This window comes from Andrena cerasifolii, chromosome 16, assembly GCF_050908995.1.
Source record: "Andrena cerasifolii isolate SP2316 chromosome 16, iyAndCera1_principal, whole genome shotgun sequence".
NCBI classification, from domain to species: domain Eukaryota; kingdom Metazoa; phylum Arthropoda; class Insecta; order Hymenoptera; family Andrenidae; genus Andrena; species Andrena cerasifolii.
This window is the reverse complement of record NC_135133.1, coordinates 5122363-5145535: the sequence shown is the minus strand read 5'-3', so window position 1 is coordinate 5145535 and position 23173 is coordinate 5122363. Positions and strand designations below refer to the sequence as shown.

General features: G+C 49.5%; 1 long non-coding RNA gene across 1 annotated transcript in view; it reads right to left on the bottom strand.

Moving 5' to 3' along the window:
* The window catches only part of LOC143377723 (uncharacterized), a 171616-nt gene that overhangs the window by 98129 nt on the left and 50314 nt on the right, over positions 1-23173 (bottom strand). The window contains exon 3 of the long non-coding RNA XR_013087398.1: positions 7128-7713. This is a non-coding gene — a long non-coding RNA (uncharacterized LOC143377723). The remainder of the gene's footprint in view (positions 1-7127; positions 7714-23173) is intronic.

Here is a 23173-nt window from a genome sequence, read left to right as displayed (position 1 = left end):
GTATTTTGGTTCATCAAACTGAAGCTACATATGTACAAAGCAAAACGCCGTTTCATTTTTCTGTTTCAGATTAACATGAAGGTAAATATCATGCACATATTAATTATTAAAAATGAATACAAGAAACTGCAACTTCTTCAAGGATGCATAAGAACATGGACCATATTACAGATAAATCGAAATGCTAGTTTCTTAAAAAAAAAATCCTAAATTTTGCTATGTTTTCAGTCCATAAAATAGGATTCACATCTAGCCCATACCTACGAAACAATTTATGACCCAAATAGAAGAGTCAATGCAAATGATTTTTACCCACCACCCGACCACCTATACGTACCCTTCTACCTCTAGCAGCAAGCGGTTTAGCATACCGAAAGAGATTACAAAGTATCCACCATCGACCGTCGAAAACGCTGAGGGGCTAGTAACTAATCCAACAGTTCCATTGAAAACGCGACGCTAACCTCTCGACCTAATCTTCGATCGCCGCCAGGGCCATTGTATCGAACTGCTCTGACTCACCCAAAAGAATCTCCAGACGGACACTCGTCGGTGGAGCCTCGCGGGGGCCCCGCCGGCTATTCCTTCGCTCGCAACGACAGAAACTATCGACGAAACGGATTAATTCGTGCCGGGGACTGCGATAGATCACACTCGAACCTACAACGTGGAAACGTCATTGTCGATGGTCCCGCGGTATCTTTTCATTCCACATCGACGGCGTGACAGTCGCGACGGGCCTGACAGATAAGACTAACTGACTGACACAAAATGGAATAGGGCGGAGGGATACAGAGAGCGGGTAAGGGAGAAAAGGGAGGATAGGCCGCGACAGCCCTTTTTCCCCGTGGCCACTCGAGCCCACCCCCGCTGCTGCCGGCTCCATTATACGCCGTGCACTTCCCCCCTTTCAGGAAAAAGCAAAAGAGCGACAATTTGCCCTGGCTGATATCTCGTCTCCTTTCCCATCGGCGGGATTCCTCGGGACGGGAGGCGAGAAAGGGGGGCGGATCGAGGGGGACGACTGTTTTGTAGCGAGGTCTCTTCAGCCAGGGGAGGTCGAGGCATTAAGGAGGCCGCGAAATGAATGTCAGCCACGAGTGCCACTCCGGGTCTTCATCAGGAGATTCCATTCATTTACTCCCACCCTCCCGCCGATGCTTTTTATTGCGCGCTTCCGTGTCGTGCCCCTTTACACAGAATCGAAGCCGATTCGTACTGGTATGAATCCCGAGAATTGCGTGGTTTCCGATGCTCCCAGGGAGAGGCCTGTGTCACGAAGGCCTTTCCACGGCTCGGAGGGCATTCAAGACGATTTTTAGTCCCTCGAATGACCCGGGCACAATGAAAACTAGCAGGCCTGCACTAGGGTGTAGCGAAAAACACTTTATTCGTCGGACCGCATCGTTCTGCGTTCGTCAACATTTTGGTGTTTTTCACTAAAATTGCGAATATTCAAGGCGAGGTTCAGAACAGAAGATATTAACACAATTCCTACCACGACCGGTTAAATGACTGTTTTTAAAATATCGATTAGAATTTCCTATATACAACGTAATTGAATCACCTAATTGAATTAAACTTCACGACTTTTCCTCAAATATACGTATGTACATGATATACTTCTGAATAAAAGAAACTATATTTTTATACTGCCAAATTGGCTATTATCTTCATTCTATATTAAAAAATATAAGTTGTGCTAAAGGTAGGAATAGGTATACGTGAAGTCTCGGTAGCAATAGTGTTAACCGATCGAGCAGTGACATAGCTGGCTTTACACAGCCGTTCCAAACCTTCGGGCTTGGTGCGTCGCTCTAGCGTGCCGCGCTTGAACGCACTCCTGAAGCGTGATGTTCAAAGCGCAACACTCCAAACGCGCGCGCCAGATCCGCAGGTTTGAAGCGTCCGCTCCAAATTTGCAAGATTTCTCGTGGAGCGTGGCACGTCCACTGGGCGGACAGTTCAGTGAGACACGCCATACGCTACGCCAACTGCATCGCTGACATCGTGCAAGTAAAATGTCTTTGATAAAAAAGCGAAGAACTCGAGCGATCGCTTGCATTGTATCGCATGCTTATTTTAAACCGGAAGAGCAACAACATATATCAAGAATATGGGTCAAGAGATGACAGTGTAGACAGAGATCGTCACGGATTTAGTATCCACAGAGAAAGCTTCTGTGAATTGCAATAAACTGTTCCGAACCGTCTTTGGACCACATTTTCACTACTGTGCCTATAAAGCACGATCTGGCGCACGCGCTTGGAGTGTTGCGCTTTGAATATCACGCTCCAGGGGCGCGCGTTCCCGGAGCGACGCGCCATACCCGAAGGTTTAGAGCGGCCGTGTAAAGCCGGAATAGGTGTACCCAACTTCGCTGTATTACGCGAACCAGCCTGTACAGTCAACCCGCTCGATTCTGACACTCCAACCCACGCTGGTCAGTGGCCCACTTCACATGGCTGGTATTTGTTTGGTGAACACTTCTACGATATTTCGTGAATACGGTTTACACTGTTTACAGCAAAGCTGCGCCGTAGACGGTATTCGCGAACTATTGTGGAAGAGTGCTCGAAACGAATGCCAACCACGCGAAGTGGGCCACTGGTTCAACGCATTACGCACGGTGACCAGAATCGAGCGAGCTGAATGCACATGCTAACGCAGACGTTACAAGACACCCCTATACGCGTCCACGAGGCCCGATCTCCCAACTTACAAGCTCCCCTGACGCTGCAAGAGTTAAACTCCCGCCACTCGACCCGCTCTCGGAAAATCGCGTAAGCTGCCGGGTGCGAGGAAAAGTATTTACAGACCCGGCGTTTCGCGAGCATGTCAGCCCATCACCTTCAGGGTTCGCGCATAAAACGCCCAGCTGGGATGGAGTGGAAGGTCTCGCGAGCCGGAGACGAGCGGCAGCCAGCCAGACATTCGTATTCGGCAGCTTCTCCCGCATAAGGCAGAGCACGCCCACGCCTCGAGTTTCGGGGAAGCACAGCCCGCTCGGGGTAAGCAGCTTAACCAGTGTTAAGCGGCTTCGCGTCCCCCTGCAGGGACGTCGATTCATCCCTCCGCCACGGTCACTCGATGCACCTGACGTGCACAGGTGAAATCGCTGTGTCCTCATCCAGAAACCAGCCAGGAGGCGTCCATCTCCGCAGCCTCGCTCGATTTCCGGGCTCCGTCACGGGTCAACGGAAACCTGGATCTCGTTTCTCCACGAATAAAGCCCGACGGCATTCCTGAGCGACGAGCCGTTCGGACGCGTCCCACTGCTCAGGACCTTTGTCAGGGAGATAATCGCGGGAATAGATCTGGACACCGCGAGTCAGCGCCCCGCGGCGTGGGCCCACCGTTTCGGATTAACGGCCAGATTCCTATCTCGCGGGCTACCATTTCGGGGGGGCCTGATTTCGAAACGCTACGGGGGCTTCCACGAAAGTTGGCACGGGGGAAAGAGTCGTTGCGTGGACGGTTTGGTGATAGAGCTTTCTTCGGGCTTCAAGTTCTGTAAGATACTTGAGTATGTACGTTCCTTGAGCAGTGCTCGAGTTTTACTCAAATTACAGCGTACACCATTTCGGAAAACCTGGTCTCGAGACAAACGCATTTAAGGTTTTCGGAATGTATTGATATTTGAAAATAAAAATTGTATATATCATTCAAAGATGTCTCTGAAGTGATTGAAATGTGGGAAAGTAAATGACATAGAAACAGATGTTTAACAATAAACTTAACGGAACGGTTATTCACGAATATCACAAGGAAATTGCGTTTTGGTTACGACACGACAATGTCTACTAGCACGCGGCGTTCGGTCGAAAGTAAGCGTAGAATGCATCGTGTCGCCAACCGCCTCACAACGTTCCCGTCCTTCCAACGGAAGGGCAAATCCTTTCGGAACCTTCCAAACGAATCACGCCATCAGGCGCTCGTGCGTTCTCATACGCCACATCTCTATCTTCGTTGAACAATTTTTATCGATAAAAGTGTTTATGTCACTTAGAAATAAATTCCCCAAAAATGCGATGTTTCTTGACCTGGCCAAGGTGGTCTAACCCCTTAAGGGTAGCTGGTTGAGTTTAATTTAAGAATTGCTCCACGTTCAAGTATCTTAACCCTTTATCGCTGACACCTAAATCCCGTTGAAGGAAATATATCCCGTTTTTTATCGTTAAAAATTGTCTAAATCTTTTTTTCAGAGATTAAAATGCATAAACCAAATGAATACAGGGTTCGGGTAGGTCAATCTTTCTTCAACGAACAAAACTAATCTGGTGCAAACTGTAAATGTCTCTGTTATAGTTACAAATGCCGCTCGGTAGCCACAGTTTGGACTCCAGTGAATCAGAGCGTCCACAATTCTCTGCGCACGAGACGAATCTGACCAACGTGTATGTACCGCGAGGCTTCGTCATCCGGAAGAGGTTGAGCAAATGTAGCAGAAGAGCGCGCTTTTCGACCAGTCCCGTCGTTAAACAGCGAGGGTGTTCAATCGGGCATCTGGGACCGTGTAGTTGCCAGTTTACGAGAGGCTGTCTCGGACACTCGGGTTTTATAGGGGCGATAGAGTATGGTTGTAAACGATAAGGCCGCCGTGGAAAAATTTACGGGTATGACGAGCTTGAGGCAATCGTAACCGTTAAAGTCAAATACTTAAGGGAGAAGACTGAACAAAAAAAAACAGAGTGGGAGCCGGCGGAAACTACACGGAGGGTCGAGTAAAACGCCGGATCGGGACTTACGAAAATTGCGTCGTGGCGCGGGGGGGGGGGGGAAAGACGCGGGAGAGGAGTGCTCCGGCGATATGGAAGTCTGGAAAAAGTGCATCCTTAAATACACCGGCTCCCTTACTGCCTCCTCTGTTTATTATCGTTTTGTTCCTTTTCCGGCGGTCGCGTCCCTCGCCCCGGCAGTTTCTACGTTTACGTCGATTGCGCCTGTTCCCGCCCCTCGTTGGGATTCCCTTCGGAGCTGGCAGCCGTGGAGAATGACGAAACGTCGCGCTACAAAAGTTGCGCGCGACGTGACCCACCGAACTTTCTAAATGCGCCCCCCCCGTAACAAATGCGTGGGGAAGGCAGGGGTTGAATGGTCGACGCTGGGAACTGGGTGAAATTGTTTCCACGGGAGGAAAAGGCGTGTAAGCTTCCCTCTATAAATAACGTCAGGAGTAACGATAATACCGAGGCGTATTCTCGCGCGCTATCGGTATAAAATGCACAACTAGCGAATAGTTTGGAATCCAGACAGAAAGGGTTGCGTCCGGAATGTATGAGAACGACGTAGAATAGGATCCGATAGGTATTCTCTGCGACCCAGCCAAACATCTACTTTTTAAAGAATATTCCTCGGCCACTCAGCAAAACGACAAATAAGAGCGTCGTCTCGATTCAGATTGCCAGCTACACACCCCCGGCGCGGACTTCAAAAATCGCTGAGGCGAGCATTGGACCGAATCGCACGATCTCCTTCTCCCCCATAACATAAGAAGCACGGGCCTGGGAATCGTCTTACTTCTGACACTGAAAAATATAGAGCCCGGCTTCTATATATCACGGCTGGGGGGTGGGAAGAGCCCCCTTTCCACTTATCGAATACAACCCTGCAGACGGCGCTCGGGACACGGTGGTATCGGTGACCGACATTTGCAAGGCGATTAAGGAGAGGGAAACGGCACGATACAGTTGACGGCGACAGGGTGTTCCGTTTGACAATCGTCGTTAGACGAAGAAGCCCTTCCACTACCGGAGAGATTACCGAGCCGAACCGCCGGAAATGGGCGCTGATGGAGGGACTTGACTTTGTCAACTGGTGCGCGAGGAAAGCTTCCTCCTGTTGCTGCCGCTATTGTTACGTAAATACGTAATACGGGGGGTGAATGGCGCGCTTTATTAAAGTTCGGCCGCGGCTTAATCGGTGACTAGGGGGTGGGGAGGACGAGACGTCGCCCCTGCTGCCACTGTCTTGTCGTCGTAATTAATAGGAGACCCTTGTCAAAGGTGTAATTTTCCTCCTACTATCGTCTAATATTTGAAAGAAAGCTTGTCTTAAGTCTGAACAGGAAAATTCGTATTAAAAGAGATTTGGATTCTAAGGGAGTTTCAACGCGGAGGAGTTCGCTGAGAACTCGAGGACTTTATAATCTAGAACAACGTGGTATCAACTAACCCCTGTACTATCCCGAGTTTAATTCCGAGAAAGAAATTTCACGTATCAGCACGCGCGGGCGTCATTACCCTTTGTTTCTCCCTCCGAGAGAGTTTAGAAGGATAGGATGCGGGCGACAGTTGCGTCTCCCTTAAAGCACGGACAGATTCCGTTTTCGTTGAGCCGAGATAACAATAAATACCCATTTTCCTGGCTGCGTTCAGCCATCTTCCGTTGTTGGTATCTTTAATCAGATTTAGGGTGGCCAGCGGAAAACTGCTCCCCCGCGACTGGAATCCCGTTTCCCTTCTTTGCAGCGCAGCGCCTCGCGTTTGTTTAATAGCTGCGCCGCCGTTTCCGGTAATACGCGTAGCAATTACGATTGTGTTCTGTAGGTTATCCCGGGAACCGTTATCTGGATCCTGATATTTATCACTCGCGCGCATCCTGACGCTTTATACCCGCTACTGTGCAAATTACTGCGCGTCGCTCCACAAAAGAACGAAACTTCGGGCGAACGGGGACGCCTGGCGAGAGCCAGTCTGGCAATTAACCCGTTGTTAATTGAATTATCCAAATTGCTTGGCTAAGGGCGAGGGAATATTCTCGTCGAGGAGCGTGGACGAAGTAAGAGAGCAATTCTTTACTCTTGCGTGACAATTTCGGAGTCTTTCTCCAGTACCGAATAGCGAAGAAACGCTGACTATTTATAACAGAATCTTACTCTGTTTTGACATTAACAGGTAATTTTCTGTCGGGGAAAGTAGATATTTATCTTTCGAAACACAGCAGCCCTCGAAAGAGTTGCAACGCGTATCGTGTAAATTAATCGACCGAGAAGACCGCAGAGACAAATATTTTCGGCACCGTCTTTAAAGAATCCTGTAAGAGTCTCTTGGAAGCGTTTCGCTCCCGCGGAGAGGACAAAAGGCGCACCGAATTCTTTGTTAATTAAGATGCTAGAAATGACTCACCCTTAAGTGGCCGCGGTGGCTGCTGGATCGACGATAAATACCCGTTGCAGGCCGCTTTGTCCAGCGTCGACGTATCTCCTCGGAGATCCAGCCGCAGCGCCGACGTCCAAACGATTTCCACGTAGCGCTGCCGCCCCGGCCAGCTCTTAACCTCGTCCCTCACTCTTTCCGGTAGTAATATCACTGTATAATTACAACTTCTGCGGTTACCAGGGGCCAAGGCGGCCGTGGCATTTTTCTTATCTCCGCGGCGAGGCGCAGGGTACGCTCCTCCGGCCACTTATAGCGAACATAATAGGGTTCTATCCCGGACCAGGTCCTCTTATCTGATGTACCCTGGCCAGGCTTCCCCTGGGACGGACACTTATATGGAGCATGTAGCCGAGGCACGCCACCGTCGACTGGGGGGCATTTTCCTTATTGGCCCTCGGCCGCTTGCAGGAGATCCGAAAAAGGACCCGATAGGATCGTTCCCCTGGACCACGGCTACCGAAACAATTCGGTTACTTTCACGGATACGTGGCTGGCGATGTTCTTGCCTCGGCTCCTCGGGCCATCTTCCCGGAATCGACCTGGTTCCAGTAATCTGAAACAGGAATAAATTGAACGCTGAGTTTTAGGACTGTCTTGGATGGCGTGCGGGGGTCGCAGTGGAGGGAAGTGTGGCACCGGGGTGATGGAAGGGGTGTGATTGGATCTGTGCGAATAAGAAGTACGGGGGCTCTGTTTGAAAAGTAGAATTATTGTAGATACTAATGTCGAATATATTAGTGGAGAAGCTGGGAGTCTTTTAGAGTGTTTGTAAGCAGGGGTGTTGAATAAAACTGTTAAACTTTTCAATTAATCATCTTTTCTGTTTCGAGAAAACTGTTATAAAATGCAGCGTATTAACTGAAACTTCTATTCCACATATTTTTGTGTAAAGAAGAAACTTTAAAAAAAACTTCTAGTTAAGTAGGAACATTGATTCTACTCTGAATAAGTTAAACTTGTGACAAGCAGATTTTCTGGAAATGTTGTATATTTATCCAGCTTTCAGTTCTTTAAATAATAGTAATTAAATAAATACCTACTCCTAACTTTTATATTTTACACTGAAATATCTGTTCAAAAGTATATCCTCGAGAACTTTTATTAATCGAACGTAATATATCTGATAAAACTGAACTCTTAGAAGAAGTTAACTTACAACAGAAGATACATGATTTAAAAGTGAAAAGTTCGATAAGTAACTTTTATCTACAAAAATTAACAGTTTTATTGGACCCCTGCTTGTAAGCGTATGTTAAATTCGCTTACTGGTAAGACAGAATTATGAACACAGCCATGTGCGTTGGTTTCCGAGGTCGCGAAGTAAATACCGCGGGGTTTATCGCAGTAACCTGCCTCGAAGGCACCTTAGCGTTCCCCACTCCGTGGCCAGACCCCTTGAGCAAGGAAGGCCGTGTTTATCAATACGACGCGTTCCGCCGTTCCTCGCTCTCTCACTCTAACCAATCATATACTGCTGACTATTACCCGATTGTCATTTATCTTCGTCCTGATCCAACCCTTTGAAACTAAACCATCGTCTATCTATCTGCTTTACGATCACCTTTAAAACACGCGGTTATAATTTTTCCCCAGCAACAAAGACCGTGCGTTTTTGTTTATAAATTCAAACGCTCTCGCCAGGGAAAACGCAGGGCCGAATTTATGCGCCTCTGGCGTGTCACTGTCAAACATTTACCATCGCGGTGAATATAACGTTCCCATTTTTTTTCATATTTCGTCCAGGGGCCAATCGGATTTTTTTCTCGAGGTACGCAGTGCGCATCAAAATTTCGGAACGCGGCAAGATGTGCTACACAGAGGCGCCCGGAACACGATGAAATACCGCGGCCGTGCAAATATTTATCGCGCGGATATTTCGATAAGTAGAAATTAGGTCGGTACATTAAATAACGATGGGAATAACGGCGATGCTTTTGCTATTTGCGAACGAGAACATTCTGATGCCTGATTACCTGCTTCCTCGCGTCGTGTATAGTCGCAATAAAATCAATTAGCCGCGGAAGGTACAGAAGACACTCCTATGATACGATATGTTTACTCGAAATGAGGAAAACCGCCCAAATTGACCAGTTGATTAACTCGGGAGCTTTCAACCATCTGTCGTGTTATTTACAGGTGTACTGGGGAAACAGAAATTGGAGTGAGGTCCAAGAAATTGTATTACCTTCACGTGGTGCAGTGGCAGAGGGATGAAATTGAGGGTGCCATGGAAAAATTCTAAGAAACATCGAAGGAAATGTTTTACTAATTAGGTAGAATAGAGGCTTTACGTGCTATATACACGTAGACTAGCATTGTGGCAATCAGTCGCCATTATCAACAGGAAAAATTGATTTCCAACCCTCGCCCGGCCGACGTCGCCAAATTGTTTCGCATTCTTGGCCGCTGTTAATCGAATTACCCGAGTTTCGCCGCGAAATTCTGCAGACTGGGGATGAATTAAACCCGGAAGGACAGAGTGGAACAGACCTGCAGAGGGATAGCGGACAGGGGGGTGGTGCGAGGAGCGGAGAACGAAGGCCTGGTCTGTTTCACGTCTCTGCGATCTCCCGGACGATTCTGCATTTCCGTATCAATCGAATTACAGCGAGTGAACGAGGAAAATGCGCGAGTAATTGCGGGCGACAGGGCTGGCAGCCGTAAATTTGCCAAAAATCGAGATCCGGTTAATTAAACCAGAGGAGGGGTTTGATCGGGCCGCCAAAGACAAGGGGATGATTTTACGAGGTTCAATTAACCTTTGACCCTGTGCACTGACCACCTTCCATGCGCCCTGATTGCCTGTATCCTATTCACCTCACGAATCTGTCCTCCAGTCTTCGTTTCGTCATCAAACGAACGTAACGATTACAAGATTTCCCTGGATAAGATCATTCCCGGAAAATAGAAGGGGCTTCAAGAGAGGGCGCTGGCTGATTTCGGATTAACTTCCCTTCCCTTCTGAAGTTCCAAAGGTCACTAATGACTCTGTGTTTAAAGGAAACGACCAGCTTCCCTGTACCTTTATTATAGTTATCTGAAGTTGATGCCCAGGCACTCCCGTTCTCCTCTGCCCCCGATAAAATTAAATATTAAAGCGAAATTCTAATACGAAAGCTTCGGAGCCGTGACACGCGTGCCGCAGCAGGTACTCGACGAGGAAAACTCTCGGTTTCGCAGTCCGTTGGCCCCCGACGTCGTCCTGCGACAGGAGTTTCCTCGTCAAAAACAACCGGGCCGTCTCGTCGCTATCGGTGTCCTTAATGTCGAAAGTTTCGCCCTCGCTCCCTATCTGTGCCAAATGAACGAATTTGCCGGAGTTAGCCGCGATAATAAAGTTTTTTCTCCCTCCCGTTGTCTCGCCACCCCTGAGACGTCGCGTAAGCGGCAGGACAAACAACACGGCGGGGGAGAAGTTGCGGACAGTGCGGGCTGATAACGATTCCATGCTCGAAAATAAAGGGACTGCCGGAAGAATAAACACCCCACAGTGACGTCCCCGGTGACGTCCAGGAATTACGGCTGGCTAATCTGTCGATGTAGCAGTGAAAGTGTCCTTTCATAGAGGGCCATAGAGGATCAGCTAACCTACCCAGAAATTTCGCTATCGACAGTCTCAAATCCCCAGCTCGCAGTTTTAAGGAGACACTTCTTCTCCCACTATCAAACGCAACACTCGAAACGTCCCTAACAAAGCAATCAAGAGCCACCACTGTCCATTACCTGTCCCCGTGCACCCTTTCTCCAGCCTCTATCCACCGCTGGAGCCGCTCGAATATCCCACAAAGCGTGCCGCTCTGTCGCAGCCAGCCTCGAAAAAGCCCAGGGCGTCACCTGACGGGTGGCCCGTATTCGTGACAGGGGACCGTTTTCCATCAAGCACAATGACAGCCGGGATGACACGTGGATGCGTTAGCGCGGGGCTCAGGGAAAGACGGAGCGAGTTGGGCGGGTTCGAGGGGGAGCAGATACTGCAGACAGGCGGACAGGCTAGGGTGGATACCCCCAGCCAGCAGGGCAGATAAGTTAACCGAGCGATCGAGCTCAAGCACGCTCTTTTGTGCTCGAGTCTAAGGTCCGCTGACTCCATTGCCGAAGGACAACGGCGGAGGAGATCCTGCAAACAGCTTCTGGCTTCTTTGTCGCCGGCCCAGCCGAGGATCGCCGTTCCCTTTGTCCCTTGCGCGCCGTTTAATTATCGCACGTGCATGACTACAGACGGCGGGCGCATTGCGGGGAAAAAATGTGGAACGAGGTTCGGCATACGAAAGTCGCGGCTGGGAACGTTCCGCGAGACAAAACAGGCTCGAGACAGTTCGCCGTCGTCGCGCGAGGGACGTTCTGCTGTTCCTTTGGAAATATTCATTTACCTATTGCGTCCAGGACCGTGATGCTCTATGACAGATGGAGGGTACTCCTGTTTGCTCGTTTCGCAGTCCCCGTTCACTCGTTCACGCGCTCTCGACGCATTATTGAAATATTATGACGTTCGACGTCCGGCTCCATCTGATCTTCCATTACCTAAATTAATCAGTTTTGCATTTGGAAGCGGTATGTGACCCGCTTCGGGCCAAGCAGGGATCGATACTTGACAGCGGCCGTCCGCGACCGACGCTTGATAGAATAATGAATGATAATGCGCGATAATTATTCGGTTAATCGTCCGACTTAATTATTGAAATTGCACGGTCAATCGTTCAGTCAGCGGCGGTGGAGATAATTAACGGGCACGTTTCGTTGGCGGTCTTATCGCGGCCTCAACTTTATACATATTATATCCTCGCACACCCTCGCACCCTATTCTCGATCCTACCCGTTATCGAGGAGCTTCGAGCCTCTGAAGCGAAACGATTCGACACGAGGCCTGAATTCTATCGGACCTCTCGGCGGGGAAACGAATGTCACGCGATTATGAGACCTCGGCGAGAGCCTGTATCAACGAAGGAAGGCTCGGGCGGAGCTCGAGCTAATTCGCGCCCCGGGCGGGATTGAAAGTTAATTGTAATGATCGTTCTGGGAAATTGAAACGTCGGCTCTCCATGCACCGTTCCTTTCAATTCTCTTAGTCCTACCTTTTTCTTTCGCGCTGAGAGATATTCAGCTACCCTTAACAACATTCCTCCCTTCCAGTTTATTCGAGCGTGTCCAAGACAGACTGTCTGTGTTCGACCAGCGGCTGGTGGCCATTTTCCGGGGGATCCGATGGAAAATTACGAGTGCAGGGTACGTCGGGGACAACTAACGTCCCCGCTACTTGAGGGGGATGCGCTGGCAAGCAGTCGAGGAGCGACAGCAATATAAACAGAGCGGCGAGTTCGCCAAAGCGGTGGACGCCAAATTAGACTGTGCTCTGAAACGGCCCGGAAGCCTATGTTAAGGCGTGCAGGTACACTTAACCGGTCGCAATCACGGGTCAGAGTTTACCTTGCCCAGCCTGGTATCGGGTTAATGCCGCGCACGGCGAAATTAGTTTCGCTAATTTAACCCTGATAATGCGTCGATACCGTTTGATTAATCGCCGACAGGCAGAGGAGTGACACGACGCTTGATCTCGCGATCTTCGCTATGGGATCGCCAAACCAGCGACGCTCGCGCGATAAAGTTGGATGGATTGACGCCTGAGGGGATCGATACTCGATCCACGATCTCCCGGGCGCTGTAACGTGGTCCCGCGGAATCAATATGCGGGGTAGATATTTCGAATTAGCGAGCGGAGATCGCGGCAAACGAAAGCAGAGGCGGCGGAAGGAATTGAAGAACGAGGAGGGGTTTTCGCACGAAGTGGCGATCAAGTGCTCGAGCACACACTAAGAGGCTTCTGAATAAGTATTTCGCGATGTTCGAGTTTATGAGTGCTCAGTTGTTGGCTTTTATTACCGTTCGGTACACTGCCACATGAGAGCCAGCTTTCGCTACCTTTGAGGCACACTCGAGTGTCATCTGTGGATTTCCATGCTGAAAGGAAAACATTTCTGAAAGCAGCGGCGGAAATATGTAGGTACTCTGTATAAACGTTTTTTTTTTGCTGGCTGAATCGAAAGGGATAAGAGGGTTCCAGCTCACAATGCAGAGAGAGGCACTTTGTCCAATCGAACTGTCCTGCCTCTGTTGCTTCCAGTGATAGGGTAAAATGAAGATGAAAGTATAGCACAGGTTTAATAAAAACTCTTCAGAAAAAGAAGATATATCACTGTACTTATGATTGAATCATTATATTAGTTGTATCTCTTCCCCCTTTCCTGCTTCTTCTCTACCAATTTCCCAACCATTAACTTCCACTTAATCGAGCGAGATGATCAATCATTGCCGTTTATTATCCTGCATCGTTTCACATGCACGGCGCAAAAAGCTCGAAAGGTCGGCAAGACAGATGAAAGCGGGGCGCGATTCGACGAGGAAGAATGCTCACTGAATTCGGTCGAGTTGACGGAGAGAAGAGGAGGAACAGCTCTAATCAGGTCGGCTGTGTATCATCGATTCGTCGTTAAACGGAGATTTCTCGCCATGGTAATTACTCGCGCCGGTGGAATTGCCCGTCGCTTTTCCGATTCAGTGGAAGCTCGCTGCCGGAAGTTCCTCCCGCGCTGGTTATCGCGGAATTTCGCGAGCGGAGCGTGTACCATTACGAAAGCGCGCAAATCCGGTGCAGCCGATTGAATTTTGAGAATTTCCCCTCGCACGGTTAGCGCTATCGAAACTTTTTAGTCGCTACATCCGCTGGCGGATATATTTTATTTAATGGCGAAATTTACAAAGGCCCGTGTCGCGGAAACGCGAACGCGCCGCGTACCATTGGATTTTAAACGTTCCCGCCCATTTCCCGTGCAGCCGGCGATTCCAAAACATTCCCCCCTGGATTCCGCGAAAATATCTTTCACTCGGCGAATTATTTATTTATGTATGAGGCAGTGGAGGCCATGCCCGAAGTTGCCCGCCGCTTCCAGGCGGCGGGGGAACACGGAACTTCTCCAATTAATTTCAGAAGGCTCTCGAACGGTACAAAACTTTTAATTACGGTGAATCTGCCCGTGAAGAATCCTAATTCTGATAAATTTTTGATCCGCCACTGTCCCTTTGAGGCGTCACGAGCAAACGAGGGCGAAGAGGGCGACCTGATGAACTTTCGCTCCTCCCAATTGGAGGATGGTTAAAAATTCATCGCCCTTTGTGACGTATGTACAAACCGCGGTGAAATATTTAATAAACTCTGGCGACAAATAGTGGTTGCTTTAATAGCGAAATGTCTACGACGACTTTAGATCGGTTAGACGTAAACGTTCATTTGATTGGCCTAGAATCGAGGAAACGTCGAGCTATCCTTCGCAAATTCAACTCTCAAAGCGTAACAGGCTATTTCTATTCTACTGGACAGATATTCTAAACCCTCGAGGAAAATTTTTCAAGCGCCCCTGTCAAAAGACGCTCCCATAAATTAAAGCATCATAAACTGAAACTTTCTCGATGAATCGTTGATGAACTCTGACCCTGCGCCGGGGCCAATATTCCCAGGAAGGAAACTTAAGGGCAACGTATTATACCAAGCAGGAACGAGGAAATCCCTGCCCCTCCCTGCCCGTTTGTACCTTCTTTGTTGCTGTTTATACTTAATCCTGAAAGCAGCAACATTCGGTGCCTTATTTCTGCTTAACTAAGCGTTCCTGCACATTCCGCCGGGCGAAGTTTGTACAAGTGGAAGCTCACCGACGTTAGTTCCGCGCCATTCGGTAATTCCCAGCGGAGCTACCTTCAAGGAGGCTAATAGCTCGGAGGACTGATGGCTGGGTCTTTGAATTTATTAACCCCAAGAACTAGAAGAATGCGGAGCAACTACTGCGCAACGCCGGGTCCGTTTAAATGCGGAGCAACAGCTCAGAAAATCGACGAATCTGGCTGAAAATTGCGGCGCCTCGATTAATCGACTCCAATCGAAGCCCGAGGCTTAAAGGAAGTGGATGCGACGGGGGAGGAGGGTCCGCCGCTTTGATGGAACAGAAAAGTCAGGGGTCTAGACGGCGGAGCAGGGTCGCCCATTAAAAATTGATAAATGTATCCCCCCGATTCTTCACGGTACGTCGCGAAAGCTGAAACGCGGAATGGGCGGCCGCAAGAAGCCGAGAGGAGAGAGCTTCGCGCATTCACCGCGTGTATACACGTCCGAGTGATTTCTTTCTCGAACCGCGGCTGGCCTGGTTGCGTTGATGGAATATGAAAGAGTGGCGTTCTTTTGAGAACGATCGCCAAAAGAAGCCCGCCGGGGCTTCTGAGCATCCGCGATTTCCCGGCCGAAGCGGTTGTCGAGCTGCCGCTGTACCATGGGCTGCCTCGGAATTACACGCGTACACTTTCCCAGAGCTTTGTCCCTCAAAGGGACTTGGCGACCGGCTTTTGTTGTCAGCGCGGAGGGATTAAATGACGTATCTGCAAACGGCGGGAGGGAAGAGTCTCCTGCACGCGCAACTTTCGCTGCCGCGGGGCTAAACGCGGGGCGATCTAGAAGCCTCGTTTCTTGAGACGTCCAAAGAAAACGTTGTAGGAACAATCTGGTACTCCAGATGGTAGAGGTTGCGAGATGTGATACAAGTCTGCAAAACGAAGCGAAGACTTGAATGTACTCGCGAGTAATCTCGTAAGGAGGTCTCTGTGATCACTATTGATCGTCGTCAAGGGGCAATGCTAGCATGGGAGAAGAAGCCAGGCAGATCGTCAGACAAACGCGAGCGCGCGCGCGTGGAAGAGAGAGAAAAATTGTAATTTTGCAAGAGGCTCCCCGCGAGCTGAGAGGGTTTTTACGGGATTATTAAAAAAGGTGTGTTACGCGAAAGGGAGTAACGAAAGTTCCGCCAGTCTGGAGCTCGCCTTGAGCGTAAGTGGTACTTTAAAAATTAACCGAGAGTATTATATAGTTTTTTACAGCCGCGCCGTCTTACCCTGCCCCCCTGTCCCGTATCGTGCCCCGCGTTTTATGGGCTGCTAGAGCGCGAAATGTGTATGCAAGCTCTGTGTCGCGGGTCCGCTCGATTTTCTTTGAGATTAAACGTGTCGTGTGACGCGCTCCCGCGTGGAACGGTGACGTTGTCTGGCTGCTAAGATGTATTTAATAAAGCGTCGATTATTAAATTGCCGCTGGTATTTGGGAGCCGAAAATTGCGAGTGAAATCAGCCGCGACACTCCAGCCGTGTCTGCCAGTCACTGGATGAAAAATACATGAACGCGTCCTCGGGATTAACGGTCGCTGCTTCCAGCTCGAAACGATCTCGATTGCACGCGAATAGCTCTTGAATAACGATTGTTCTGTTGGAGGTGTCGCGGTGGAGCTATTAATCGTCCTCTGCGATTATATTGCTGCGAGAGCCTCTCCATTCTGTCGGTTTAAATGTTGCAAAATTATAAATCAAGGCCCAAGTGATTGCAAGGAATTTGTAAACTATTCAGAGATCCAAAATAACATTCATTTTTATCCAAATGGAAGGCAATCGTCATTAAGTTCTTGAGAAATTTGTCGAAAAATGAAGTGATTAATAAATATTAAGATTTACCTGTTTTGGCTATGAATAACCATTATTGTCAATAGAAATATTTTTTGATCACTAATAACCATTATTGACGACGGAAATATTTTTTGGTCACTTAATAACCATTATTGACGATGGAAATTGTTTTCGGTTACGAATAACCATTATCGATGACGAGAATTTGTTTTGGTTACGGTGGAACCAATATCTATTGCGGAATTTTTTTTTTGTTTACGGTATAACCTATATGAATTACGAGATTTTTTTTGCTATACCCAACGTAAATTAAAATAAAATATAAATTAAATATAAAGAAAATTCAATAGTCGACAATAAAAGTCACCCTACTGTCTATCCTTTATTATACACTATCTTATAGTAAATTTGGGTATAGGCAGGTATAGATGCATGTGTAAGAATGAAACAGCATCCCACGCAATGCAACTATCTCTTTTCAACAGCTGCTCCTAATACCCACAGTTCCCATTCCATATACATATTCTACAGTTCAATGGTTCATACCGTAACCAAAAAAAATTCTCGTAATTCATATTAGTTATACCGTAACTCCCAAAAATTCCCGCAATATATATTGGTTATACTGTAACCGAAAAAAATAGTTTAACTATTACACGTCTTCATATTTGCGAAGTATGCTATGTCTGACCCAACGCTAGGGTTATACTACTTGCAGTGGTTACAGTCGACGAGTCTGGTCACAGACGTCCTATTCCACTTACTATGTATTTGTCTCGCGACGAGAAGAATCTTTCTGTTAATCTTTAACCAAAGAATACAAGTGCTTGCTAAGTAGCTGCTCGAGCTCTGTTAAACGTAATCAAGCATCCACCTAAGATTCTTTCAATCGCACGCCACAAACAATCCCTTTCCTCGCGCATCTCGCCTTTCCACGTAAGAAGAAGCAATAACCATCCGAGAAAGAAAGGGGAAAGGAGAACTAGAAGGGGGAGAACCGATCGGTATGCGTTTCCACCCGCGAATGCTCTCTTCCCTTATTGGCTCTCACGTTGCACTCAGCGTTATTGAATTACGACACGACGAATCCATCGAGCACGGTGCATCGCTTCTCCGCCGAGGGAGATATCAGCCCTCTCTGCTCGCAAGCAAGGCGAGATTTTATATTTAATGTAAATGCCAGGGCGGAGTCACGCGTGGTATACACGGGAGGTGGTCGTGTATATTCGCGGAGGAAGCGTTTCACGGCCCCTTAGACATCGGAGGACGGCACCTGCAGCCGTGCAATTCGTGGCCAGCCAGGCAAATCCGTGGATCAGCGTGCAGGCGGTGCCAAGTGTTCTCGCAAGATAGAGACACGCCGCAGGCGAGCTTTAAATCTTGAAAAATACGAGAGAGCCGGAGGTCTGCGCCGGCTAGAAGGGGCAATTAGCGTCAGCAGGATCGTTGACTCAGTTTCAAGATACCAAATGGCAACTGCGCGACTCTAATACAGCAGGATGACGAATGATACCGTGAAAAATGATACGGGACACCGAAAGGCCCACGCAAATAGAAATGGCAGACGTTTGACAATGAACGAGCAAAGGTCGCGACACGTGAAAAACGCTGCACGCGAGCAACGCGGCCCAAAAGGGTCGCCTCGTGTGTAATTACAGACGAGGGGTTGCTTTCTCCCTTCCACGCTCCAGCGTCTGTCCCCCGATTCCTGCCGAATCTACAAGCTCGGGCAATAAACACTTTCACCCCCCACAAAAGACACAGGGCGTAGCAAAGGGTGCCAGGGATCGTCCGAAAATCGAGGCGAGCGGACCGAGAGGAGAAGCTGTATTTCCGTCGGTCCGGGACGCGCGGAATCGCCGCAGCTCAAACAGGGAACAATGCACAAAGCCCGGGCGGGGGCGCGTCACGTTTTATTTACCCCCTCGCGCGCTCCCGGGCCAGCATTAATTGCAAAATCCCGTTTAAGTGTTAACGCAACGTTTGCTTAGGCTCGGAAATTTTGGTCGTAGGGCGCACTTAGCCCCCCCGGTACATACGGAATTTAGTTTCTGTATCGCGTTACCACGGTAACAGGCCGGTCCTGACCGTATCCCGTTCTCCACCCAGTCCATCCTGCGGTCGGATAGGCCGACTGGCCATCCCCCTCTGAGTTTCAGGATGACGTCAAGAGAGAAAGACGGGCACGCGAGCCAAGGCGGAAGAGGGACAGCCGTTCCACCGGCCCCGTCGGAGACAAAAGGGAAAGGGGTCGGACAAGGACGAGCGAACGGGGCGGGCGAGGGTTGGACAGGGACGTGAGAACGCGGGAACAGAGAGGCAGTGAGCTAACTCCGCAGGGACGAAGCGTTCTGCGGGAGGATTCAGGTGAAATCGCGAGAATCTGGACAGTTTCCTGGGCATCTGCAGCGAAATCGTTGGCCGAGGATCCTGGCGCGTCGTCCTCGGTCAAATCCCACGAGACCTGGTGGTGCGGCGGGGTTACGTGGATGGATAATGATCGAGCCATCGTCGTGATACACTGCTGATCTCGCTACGGGTTAATATCTCGAGGGTCGGTGGAAGTTGAGGGCGCTTGGGGTGAGGTCTTTTTCACGCGAGGCCACGACGCAGTACTGTGGCACGAGGGGTTACGTATGGGAGAAAGAGGTTAATTTATTTTTAAAGCGCCTGGGTGTATCATCAACGTTGCATACTTAATTTTGGCAGCGACACGATGGCGTTCTCCCTTTCAGTACCGCATGGTAACTGCCTGCCTAGGTGGGGTCATTGTCGCCGTCGAAAGGGGAGAGTGGAAAGGGTGAAAGAGGAGAAGGTCGCGTTAACGCGATAAAACGACGCGACGGATACGGGAATTGTTATGCGTAGCAGGTCGCGGTCTCGTTTGCGGGGGGTTGCTTGGAAAACGGAGGCGTAAGGCGATCCTGGGGAAGGGGGGCAGGATTGCTCGGTATCGCGGGGATGGTGAGAGCGTAATAGTGATTCACGGTCTGCGGAGACATCGCGTACATCCTTTCCTTCTTGAAATTATCGTCTCTCATTTTTGATACATTAAGGACGCCCTTGCGTCGGCGCAATTGACTTCGAAGGATACATAGAGAGGAGTGGCTGGAGGCTTCTTCTGAATCCGACTTGGCTCGAGTGAAAAAGGGGATACGAATTTGATGGTTGTAATTTGTGTCAGCCAAGAGGGGACGCGGTAAAAATTCTATCCTCGCCGTTGACACGGGCCCTCGAGGATACGTAGCCTAGTTACGAGGGTTGGAGGGCCCTGACGCTCGCGAGACGCATCACGCTGGCGACCAAAGCTCGCTCTCCCCCCGGTTATTCAAGCTTCTCCGCAACGTTTCCCGGCATCTGGAACGAAATCTCCACCGACACGTCATCCCGACGTCCAGGGAATCACGGGGATCCTACGGGCGGCGTGGCGAAAGGGGGTTGAAAAGGCGGCAGAGACGTGCCTCATCCCTCCTGACGCGCTGGCAGCTCTTAACACGCCGCGTCGGGCCGGGAACCGTCGCCGTGAAAGCGTCTGCTCGTTCGCGCTCGAAAGATTAAAAAAGTTCCCCGTATATCCACGGCTGAACGGTCCGCTTGGAAATCCGCCCGAATCGCTCAACGGCCGCGCGAACGTCCCGTCCGTCAGAGACCCACTTGCCATTCGTTTAAGAGAACACACGGCTCAGTTGCCCCTGCCTTTGACGAATTTACTCGCTCGAGGCTCGGCAGTGCCGGTCAGTCGGTCAAAATCGATTCTGGTGGACGAAAGGAAAACTGTGACACCTGCTTCTGTTTTCCGAGATACAATTTCGATGGAATTACGGAAAGGAGTTACGGGCACATAACAGCGTGGCGTTAAGGGGGTAGTGGAGTATTCGATACGTAAAATAGGTAGTTTCTTTCATGCTAAATTACTTTGATACCAAATTATCGTTATAGTCGTGCTTTACCCAAGCTATTGTAGGCACGTTTGCGAGTAATTACCAAAAAAAAAATCGTCGGAGTGTATAAAATTGTCGAAGTTATTAATCGTTGAAGATAACCCTGTACAGCGCATCGCTGCAAGTGGTGTACATCGATTCAGGCGAGCCAATCAGCTCTGAAAGCAAAATGCTTTGGAGTGTCTACAGAGCGTAACTTTTCCGATGAATTTGAACAAAAATTCTGAAAGTTATACACGAATCAATTTTTCCCCTCATTTTTAAGGGAAAAAATCGTCTTTAATCAGTTGTAAAATGTTTCACAAATATCCAATGTCAATGCGGGAGTTCCACTCTGTAGAGTAAGGAATTTTACACGTCCAGTGAAAATTTCAAGTGAAAATATTCATTGGTTCAAGAGTTATGATGTACATCGTGACGGAAAATGGTATTTCAAGAAAAACGGCTTCAAAGTTAACAATTATATGAATTTGTTCATGAAATTTTGTTTAAAATGTTCATAAGGGATTCGACTTTCAGCATCAGTAAAAAAATAATCGATTTTTGGAAACTGAAATAGTCCACCACCCCCTTAAGGCGACGCTCCATCCCCATTGGGAATAACATTTCGAAAGGGAACCAAGCTTCTGTCAGCCCGAACGAAACGTCAGTCACCGTCGGCAGCAACATCGTCGTCTTCCTCCACTAAATCGCGGAGGAAGCAATAAACATGGCGCGAAGAATGCCGTCGTAAGTCTCCGAGGGAGAAGGGGAGGCGCGAGTTTCACGCTAGATTTGTCAATCGAAAGTGGAGGAGGACCGATTCTAAAACGCGTTAGAGCCACCACGATTGTTCTCCCCCGCTAGGAAAGTTTCCCTCCCAGCGGGCCAGCGGCGCGGAACAGCCGACAGTCACGATTTCTTCCAGCTGCTGGAGGATGTGGGCCCTGCATCCGCAAGGGACACGGCGCACGGTTTTGTTTGACGAATGAAAAACTTCGGGTACGATTAAGACGCGCCACGTCGCCGTGTATCCGGACAGTTTCTTCGAGGACGTCGGCGAACTTTCGTGCTCCTCCCGGAAGCGCCAACATGCCGTGTCAAGCGGAGGGATCTCGGCACGAAAACATCCCCCCCCCCCCCGCCTTTTCACGGTGGGTGGATTAAAAAACTTCTCCCCTCGTGTAATGGCGAGGATCCCGAGGAAACAAGAAGCAAGATTTTGTTGGCAAGTGGGCGAGGCTGTCGAATTAATTTGCGGATTAAAGAAGTCCGAGCTAGCTGGCAGGAAGTCAGGCTTCCGCCATGAGGGGAGTCTTTGACGAGCCGCGGGGAGCATCTTCCTGTGAGCAAACTTTTTCCTTTTATATCGGGCTTTTTTCCCCCGAAGGGGGGACCGGCACTCGACGTCCGCCGGGAAAGATGAATTCGAGGCGGAAGTGTGGCTCAGCGATAGCGTTTAAAAGTCGCGGCGAGGCAGAGTGGGTGCCTGCTGAACCGCGCACGTCGGCTTTCTTGCGCGAGACAGGCGGCGCGACGCGATTCCTCGGCGTCCGAGGAAAAAAGCGCGAACCCTATCTTGGTTAACCCGTCGTTAACACACCGCGGAGGACAAGGGAAGAGCAGGAGGACGGGGTAGAGGGAGCGGAGAATCGAACGGCGTTGCTCGAGAGATCTCGAGCGAAAGTTCGCCGCGGAGAGTAAAGGCTCCCACAGACCAACGCAAATATTCGCTGCGGCAGCGGATCCGCCGCGGTCCAGCAGTTTTTTATGCGTGGCAGCCTTATCTGACCCGATTCGCTGCGCTCCGCGCAGCGAATATACGCGTTGGTCTGTGGGAGCCTTAAAAATTCGCTCTGTCGATCGGGCCAGGCGGAAAGCTCGAAGCGGGCCGCGTCGAGTCGAACAAAAAGCCTGAAAGCATCTGCTGGTTCACGGCGCGGAAAGATTAAAAAGTTCCTAGATCGGGAAAGTGGGAGAGAGCTCGCGACAATATTGCTCGGCGAGTCGCTGCGGCAAACGAAAGCGCGCATTAAGCCGGGTGCGCGCTTGTCAAACGGTCTGCTGGAGAAACTTGGGAACAGCAGGAAGGGAATAATGTGATGGGTGATGCGAATGAAGACTTGCGGCGTACTGGGATCATTTCTGAGCTTCCTAATTAATATTTCATCGAGGAAGACTAAGCTGTCTTTGGCACTTGCATCGAATTTTCTGATGTTCCATTTGTTGCTGGCACGACGCGGCTGTTCAGGGTTTCAATTCTTTGATGACGAGCGGAGAACGTGCACGGACTCGTTGGCGTGCAGGGATCGACCGATAAAGGGTATCCCAGCGACAAATGGCACCATAAAACGTAATAAAATTCGTATGCGGCAGAAGGCGTCGCGCGGGCCCACACTTATGACGCATATTCGTAAGATAGATGGCCGGATATCGCGGAATACGCGGACGGTGCACGCGATTCTTTCTGAATTTCTCTGAAATTCGAGGGACTTCCTCTGTCCGAGGAAGCTTCCTCCTAGGAGAGCTGTCTTTAACTGAAAACAGGCTTCGCCGAGGTGGTTTCTTGAAAATGTTTTTCAGTAATAACTAACAGATACCAAG